This window comes from Pseudophryne corroboree, chromosome 2 (genome assembly GCF_028390025.1).
Source record: "Pseudophryne corroboree isolate aPseCor3 chromosome 2, aPseCor3.hap2, whole genome shotgun sequence".
Lineage (NCBI taxonomy): Eukaryota > Metazoa > Chordata > Amphibia > Anura > Myobatrachidae > Pseudophryne > Pseudophryne corroboree.
In genome coordinates this window covers 719,774,767-719,782,819 of record NC_086445.1, presented here as the reverse complement: position 1 = coordinate 719,782,819, position 8,053 = coordinate 719,774,767, and the positions used below count along the sequence as shown (strand labels likewise).

General features: G+C 44.9%; 1 pseudogene; it reads right to left on the bottom strand.

The window, feature by feature from the left end:
* Positions 1 to 798: 798 nt before the first annotated feature.
* LOC135051536 (5S ribosomal RNA) lies at positions 799 to 917 on the bottom strand (annotated as a pseudogene).
* Positions 918 to 8,053: the final 7,136 nt, after the last annotated feature.

Below are 8,053 nucleotides of genomic sequence, written 5' to 3'. Positions count from 1 at the left end.
TATCAAGCTTCAACAGGTTAAAGAAACAAATGCACTACTAAAAGGTGTCTGTTAGGGATTAAAAAATATACATATATCTACAGTATATATAACTTGAGCCCCTATTTGTTTCATGTTAGCACTTGGGGGATACCGCACAGGTCGTATAGATTGTTCAGATAGAGTATGATATGAGACCAAAATTGAATAGTTAGAGGGAAAGACAATTTCCTATTCAATGATCTCTTGTTTGTGCACCCTGAGTCAGTATTGTGTTATGCAAAACAAAGAGAAGAAAGAAGACTCTTTTGTGGGTGCACTCTTGAAAATTGTCAAAAAAGACCCAAAAATTAAAGAATAAGTATCAGGATTAATATTAAAACTGTGTTATAAAAAATTTTTCTGAAAAAACAATAAGTAGTTTGGTGTATTCACAACAATTACATACATAAACATAAACAACAAATGTGCGATGTCCAAAGAGTCCTGACAGTAGTTGTTTCCTTAATATCAAAATTTAAAGGATGATTCCATATTGGGGAACCAGATGTCAGGATATTAATAATGAAAGCCCAAAAATGGGAATGGACTCACGGGTTTGCTTCCACAAGGAAAATATACAGAGTGGTGCACGTGTAAATTTACACTGGTGTTCTAAGCTGCCTGCATATCAAAAAGCACCTTATTCAAATATGAATTAATGAAGTATGACAGGGCTTGCCAACATAGATAAAAGTGTAGATAGATAGTATGAAACCAAGCAAAAAGAGAGTGAATCTGCTGTCAGTGTTAGGCACTGAGCATGGCAAACACTTCTGAGCTCTACTACACTAGGTCTTCCTAGGGGGTCTCCCACCAAAGTACTGACCTAGCCCTGCACTGATAAGCTTCCAAGATTGAACGGATTAGTGCGTTTCCAGTGTGGTATGATAGTAGAAATTGGTGACTGATCATGCTAATCTGGGATCACTGATGAGAGTTCACAAAAATTAGAGGAAAAGATAAGGGAACAATAAGTGACAGAAAAGCATGAGAAATGAACAGTAGGTGGATCTGCTGCCAGTGTTAGACAAGGGTAAAACTACCCATGAATCACTGGTGAGATTCCAGAAATAATAATGAGAAAAGATGGACCAATAGGTAAGAAGTTGAGCAAGCCCTCTAAAGAAATATTAGAAAAAGTTGGTTAACTGACAAATGTAATTTTTGGCTCTATACACCAAAACATCCCGCTGGTGATGATATCAAGGTGCCTGTCATAGATATTTAAGTACAAAAAACAAGAGAGAAAAAAGATAAAAAGATAAAGAGAGACTGGTAAGTTTCCCCAGGTTCAAATTGCTATGATCTGCAATGTAACACAGTGTAACAAATGTGTTATAACTAGAGATGAGCGGGTTCGGTTCCTCGGGATCCGAACCCCCCCGAACTTCACCCATTTTACCCGGTTCCGAGGCAGTCTCGGATCTACCCGCCTTGCTCGGTTAACCAGAATGCGCCCAAACGTCATCATCCCGCTGTCGGATTCTCGCGAGATTCGTATTCTATATAAGGAGCCGCGCGTCGCCGCCATTTTCACTCGTGTTTGGAGATTGAACGGAGAGGACGTGGCAGCGTTCTCTCCCTGAAAAGCTCCGTAATCTGTGCTCAGTGTGCTGAAAATATCTGTGCTCAGTGTGCTGCAAATAATCTGTGCTCAGTGTGCTGAAAATATCTACGTTCTCTGCCTGAGAACGCTCCATATCTTTGCTCAGTGTGCTGCAAATATCTGATCAGTGTGCTGCATTGTGGGGACTGGGGACCACCAGTATATAATATATATACTTTTCTATAGCTTCTATACTGCTTGTCAGGACACACATGGGTCACAGTTACACCGCTCTGTACTGAATTATATACAATACTTTTAAATAATTTTCTATAGCTTCTATACTGCTTATCAGGACACACATGTGTCACAGTTACACCACTTTGTACTGAATTATATACAATAATTATAAATCATTTTCTATAGCTTCTATACTGCTTGTCAGGACACACATGTGTCACAGTTACACCGCTCTATACTGAATTATATACAATAATATATATACTTTTCTATAGCTTCTATACTGCTTGTCAGGACACACATGTGTCACAGTTACACCGCTCTGTACTGATATATATACAATAATATATATACTTTTCTATAGCTTCTATACTGCTTGTCAGGACACATGGGTCACAGTTACACCGCACTGTACAGATATATACAATAATATATATATACTTTTCTATAGCTTCTAGTATTACAGTGCAGCATTTTGGTGACCAACAGTATACATATATAGTACAGTACAGTAGGCCATTGCTATTGATATATTACTGGCATATAATTCCACACATTAATAAATGGAGAACAAAAATGTGGAGGGTAAAATAGGGAAAGATCAAGATCCACTTCCACCTCGTGCTGAAGCTGCTGCCACTACTCATGGCCGAGATGATGAAATGCCATCAATGTCGTCTGCCAAGGCTGATACCCAATGTCAAAGTAGAGAGCATATAAAGTCCAAAAAACAAAAGTTCAGTAAAATGACCCAAAAATCAAAATTAAAAGCATCTGATGAGAAGCATAAACTTGCCAATATGCCATTTACGACACAGAGTGGCAAGGAACGGCTGAGGCCCTGGCCTATGTTCATGGCTAGTGGTTCAGCTTCACATGAGGATGGAAGCACTCATCCTCCCGCTAGAAAAATGAACAGACATAAACTGGCAAAAGCACAGCAAAGAACTGTACGTTCTTCTAAATCACAAATCCCCAAGGAGAGTCCAATTGTGTCGGTTGCGATGCCTGACCTTTCCAACACTGGACGGGAAGAGGTGGCGCCTTCCACCATTTGCAAGCCCCCTGCAAGTGTGGAAGGAGCACCCGCAGTCCAGTTCCTGATAGTTAAATTAAAGATGTCACTGTTGAAGTACACCAGGATGAGGATATGGGTGTTGCTGGTGCTGGGGAGGAAATTGACAAGGAGGATTCTGATGGTGAGGTGGTTTGTTTAAGTCAGGCACCCGGGGAGACACCTGTTGTCCGTGGGACGAATATGGCCATTGACATGCCTGGTCAAAATAAAAAAAAATAATCTCTTCGGTGTGGAATTATTTCAACAGAAATGCGGATAACAGGTGTCAAGCCGTTTGTTGCCTTTGTCAAGCTGTAATAAGTAGGGGTAAGGACGTTAACCACCTAGGAACATCCTCCCTTATACGTCACCTGGAGCGCATTCATCAGAAGTCATTGACAAGTTCAAAATCTTTGGGTGACAGCAGAAGCAGTCCACTGACAACTAAATCCCTTCCTCTTTTAACCAAGCTCCTGCAAACCACACCACCAACTCCCTCAGTGTCAATTTCCTCCTTAGACAGGAACGCCAATAGTCCTGCAGGCCATGTCACTGGCAAGTATGACGAGTCCTCTCCTAACTGGGATTCCTCCGATGGATCCTTGAGTGTAACGCCTACTGCTGCTGGCGCTGCTGTTGTTGCTGCTGGGAGTCGATCGTCATCCCAGAGGGGAAGTCGGAAGACCACTTGTACTACTTCCAGTAAGCAATTGACTGTCCAACAGTCCTTTGCGAGGAAGATGAAATATCACAGCAGTCATCCTGCTGCAAAACGGATAACTCAGGTCTTGGCAGCTGCCGTGGTATTACACGTGTGTCCGGTATCCACCGTTAATTCACAGGGAATTAGAGATATGATTGAGGTACTGTGTCCCCGGTACCAAATACCATCTAGGTTCCATTTCTCTAGGCAGGCGTTCCCAAGAATGTACACAGATGTCAGAATAAGAGTCACCAGTGTCCTAAAAAATGCAGTTGTACCCAATGTCCACTTAACCACGGACATGTGGACAAATGGAGCAGGGCATACTCAGGACTATGTGACTGTGACAGCCCACTGGGTAGATGTATTGCCTCCCACAGCAAGAACCGCAGCGGCGGCACCAGTAGCAGCATCTCGCAAACGCCAACTCGTTCCTAGGCAGGCTATGCTTTGTATCACCGCTTTCCATAAGAGGCACGCAGTTGACAACCTCTTACGGAAACTGAGGAACATCATCGCAGAATGGCTTACCCCAATTGGACTCTCCTGGGGATTTGTGACCTCGGACAACGCCACCAATATTGTGCGTGCATTACATCTGGGCAAATTCCAGCACGTCCCATGTTTTGCACATACATTGAATTTGGTGGTGCAGAATTTTTTTAAAAACGACAGGGGCATGCAAGAGATTCTGTCGGTGGCCTGAAGAATTGCGGGCCACTTTCGGCATTCAGCCACCGCGTGCCGAAGACTGGAGCACCAGCAAACACTCCTGAACCTGCCCCGCCATCAGCTGAAGCAAGAGGTGGTAACGAGGTGGAATTCAACCCTCTATATGCTTCAGAGGATGGAGGAGCAGCAAAAGGCCATTAAAGCCTATATATCTGCCTACGATATAGGTAAAGGAGAGGGAATGCACCTGACTCAAGCGCAGTGGAGAATGATTTCAACGTTGTGCAAGGTTCTGCAACCCTTTGAACTTGCCACACGTGAAGTCAGTTCAGACACTGCCAGCCTGAGTCAGGTCATTCCCCTCATCAGGCTTTTTGCAGAAGCAGCTGGAGAGATTGAAGGAGGAGCTAAAATGGAGCGATTCCACTAGGCATGTGGGACTTGTGGATGGAGCCCTTAATTCGCTTAACCAGGATTCACGGGTGGTCAATCTGTTGAAATCAGAGCACTACATTTTGGCCACCGTGCTTGATCCTAGGCTTAAAGCCTTCATTGTATCTCTCTTTCTGGCAGACACAAGTCTGCAGAGGTGCAAAGACCTGCTGGTGAGACACTTGTCAAGTCAAGCGGAACGTGACCCGTCAACAGCTCCTCCTTCACATTCTCCCGCAACTGGAGCTGCGAGGAAAAGGCTAAGAATTCCGAGCCCACCCGCTGTCGGTGATGCAGGGCAGTCTGGCGCGAGTGCTGACATCTGGTCCGGACTGAAGGACCTGCCAACGATTACTGACATGTCGTCTACTGTCACTGCATATGATTCTGTCACCATTGAAAGAATGGTGGAGGATTATATGAGTGACCGCATCCAAGTAGGCACGTCAGACAGTCCGTACTTCTACTGGCAGGAAAAAGAGGCAATTTGGAGGCCCTTGCACAAACTGGCTTTATTTTACCTAAGTTGCCCCCCCTCCAGTGTGTATTCCGAAAGAGTGTTTAGTGCAGCCGCTCACCTTGTCAGCAATCGGCGTACGAGGTTACTTCCAGAAAATGTTGAGAAGATGATGTTCATCAAAATGAATTATAATCAATTCCTCCATGGAGACATTCACCAGCAATTGCCTCCAGAAAGTACACAGGGACCTGAGATGGTGAATTCCAGTGGGGACAAATTAATAATCTGTGAGGAAGGGGATGTACACAGTGAAAGGGGTGAGGAATCGGAGGATGAGGAGGAGGTGGACATCTTGCCTCCGTAGAGCCAGTTTGTGCAAGGAGAGATTGATTGCTTCTTTTTTTGGTGGGGGCCCAAACCAACCAGTCATTTCAGCCACAGACGTGTGGCAGACCCTGGTACTGAAATGATGGGTTTGTTAAAGTGTGCATGTCCTGTTTATACAACATAAGGGTGGGTGGGAGGGCCCAAGGACAATTCCATCTTGCACCTCTTTTTTTATCTCTGCATCATGTGATGTTTGGTGCTAATTTTTTTAAGTGCCATCCTGTCTGACACTGCAGTGCCACTCCTAGATAGGCCAGGTGTTTGTGCCGGCCACTTGGGTTGCTTAGCTTAGCCATCCAGCGACCTTGGTGCACTTCTTTTTTTCTTTGCATCATGTGCTGTTTGGGGACTATTTTTTTAAGTGCCATCCTGTATGACACTGCAGTGCAACTCCTAGATGGGCCAGGTATTTGTGCCGGCCACTTGTGTCACTTAGCTTAGCCATCCAGCGACCTTGGTGCACATCTTTTTTTCTTTGCATCATGTGCTGTTTGGGGACTATTTTTTTTAAGTGCCATCCTGTCTGACACTGCAGTGCCACTCCTAGATGGGCCAGGTGTTTGTGCCGGCCACTTGGGTCACTTAGCTTAGCCATCCAGCGACCTTGGTGCACCTCTTTTTTTCTTTGCATCATGTGCTGTTTGGGAACATTTTTTTTAAGTGCCATCCTTTCTGACACTGTAGTGCCACTCCTAGATGGGCCAGGTGTTTGTGTCGGCCACTTGGGTCGCTTAGCTTAGCCAACCAGCGACCTTGGTGCACCTCTTTTTTTCTTTGCATCATGTGCTGTTTGGGGACTATTTTTTTGAAGTGCCATCCTGTCTGACACTGCAGTGCCACTCCTAGATGGGCCAGGTGTTTGTACCGCCCACTTGGGTCGCTTAGCTTAGTCATCCAGTGACCTCGGTGCAAATTTTAGTACTAAAAATAATAATGTGAGGTGTGAGGTGTTCAGAATAGACTGGAAATGAGTGGAAATTATGTTTATTGAGGTTAATAATACTATGGGATCAAAATGACCCCCAAATTCTATGATTTAAGCTGTTTTTGAGGGGTTTTTGTAAAAAAACACCCGAATCCAAAACACACCCGAATCCGACACAAGATTTTCAGGGAGGTTTTGCCAAAACGCGTCCGAATCCAAAACACGGGCGTGGAACCGAATCCAAAACCAAAACACAAAACCCGAAAAATGTCCGGTGCACATCTCTAGTTATAACCTGTAGCAGAAACTGAGGAAGAAACAACAAGTGTGCCAATTGTTACAATGTTCACTCCAGTATAATATATTACAAACAGCTGTATAGAATAGAGTTAATTAAGTAGATTAACGCAGCCTATTTCCAAAATCAAACTACTCACTGGTAAGGCTGCCTTTACACTGGCAGTTAATTAGAATAAACGACTGACAGAAAGGCACATAATGTTAAAATAGACAAATATGACTCTCGAAATATATCTCCCAGCTGCTATAAAACGATTATTTAAAATATTGACAGCAAATGCCTGTCACGATCCGGGTATCTGGACGCCATTACCTGCCGTTTAGGTGTCTTCTGAGGCTGGCCCAGCGTTCCAAGCCCGGATCTCATCTGTGTCAACACTCTGCACATCCCTCCTGTCATTCTGAGACACTACCACAGCGGCGCCATGTTTGAATCCAACATGGCGTCTCCCATCCTCTGCGGCCTCCACCGCCATTCCTGTGTTATTGCTGCGTGCTCTCAGAGTGATTTATCATGCCTCCCACAGTCTCCGCTGTCCTTCATGTGTCTCAGCATGTAACTGTTATATGACGTCTCCTGCCCTCCGCGGCCGGCGCCGCCATTATCACTATGTTTGCATATTTCATTCCAAACCAGGTTTTCCCTCCAGGTTCCAGCATGGGCGCAGCCATGTTGGATTTGATCACATGCTCCAAATCCTCCAATCCACCATCTCTGGAATCTGCATAATTGCCTAGCCAATGCCTGCATAGCAGCAGGTATAAGTATCCTGTGTCTAGGCCAGATTGATGTCAGTGCTTTGAATGTCATACCCTGTTCCAGTCTCTCTCTCCTGTGGCTTGTTTCTCCAGGTTCCAGCTCCTGACTCCAGCATCCACAAAGAGACCCGCACCTGCTTTCCATCCTGCGGTGCAGCCTGACTTTGCAATCCTCTGTGACTGATCCAGCTTTCAGCTATTACCTCGTTTGCTTCCAGCTTCCAAGCTTGCAGCTATTAACCCATCTGTTTCCAGCAACCTGCTTCCAACAGACTTCAGCCTCCTTAAAGAGCCGGTGTTCTCCCAGCGGATTTCTACTTACCAGCAGTATCCACTACCACCGGTAACCACTCTTCATTTCATCTGTTTCCACGCACCCTAGCAACTTTTAGTTTTAACTCCGTGTCTCCACCATCTGGCTGGTTCCGTCCAGTGACTCCTACAGTGCATTCCAGTTACCAGCATCATCTCATACACCTACTGGCGTGTTCCTTGGTTGTCTCCACTACTACAGCCTGGCCTGGTAAGGTTATTCTACCCAAGGACTATAA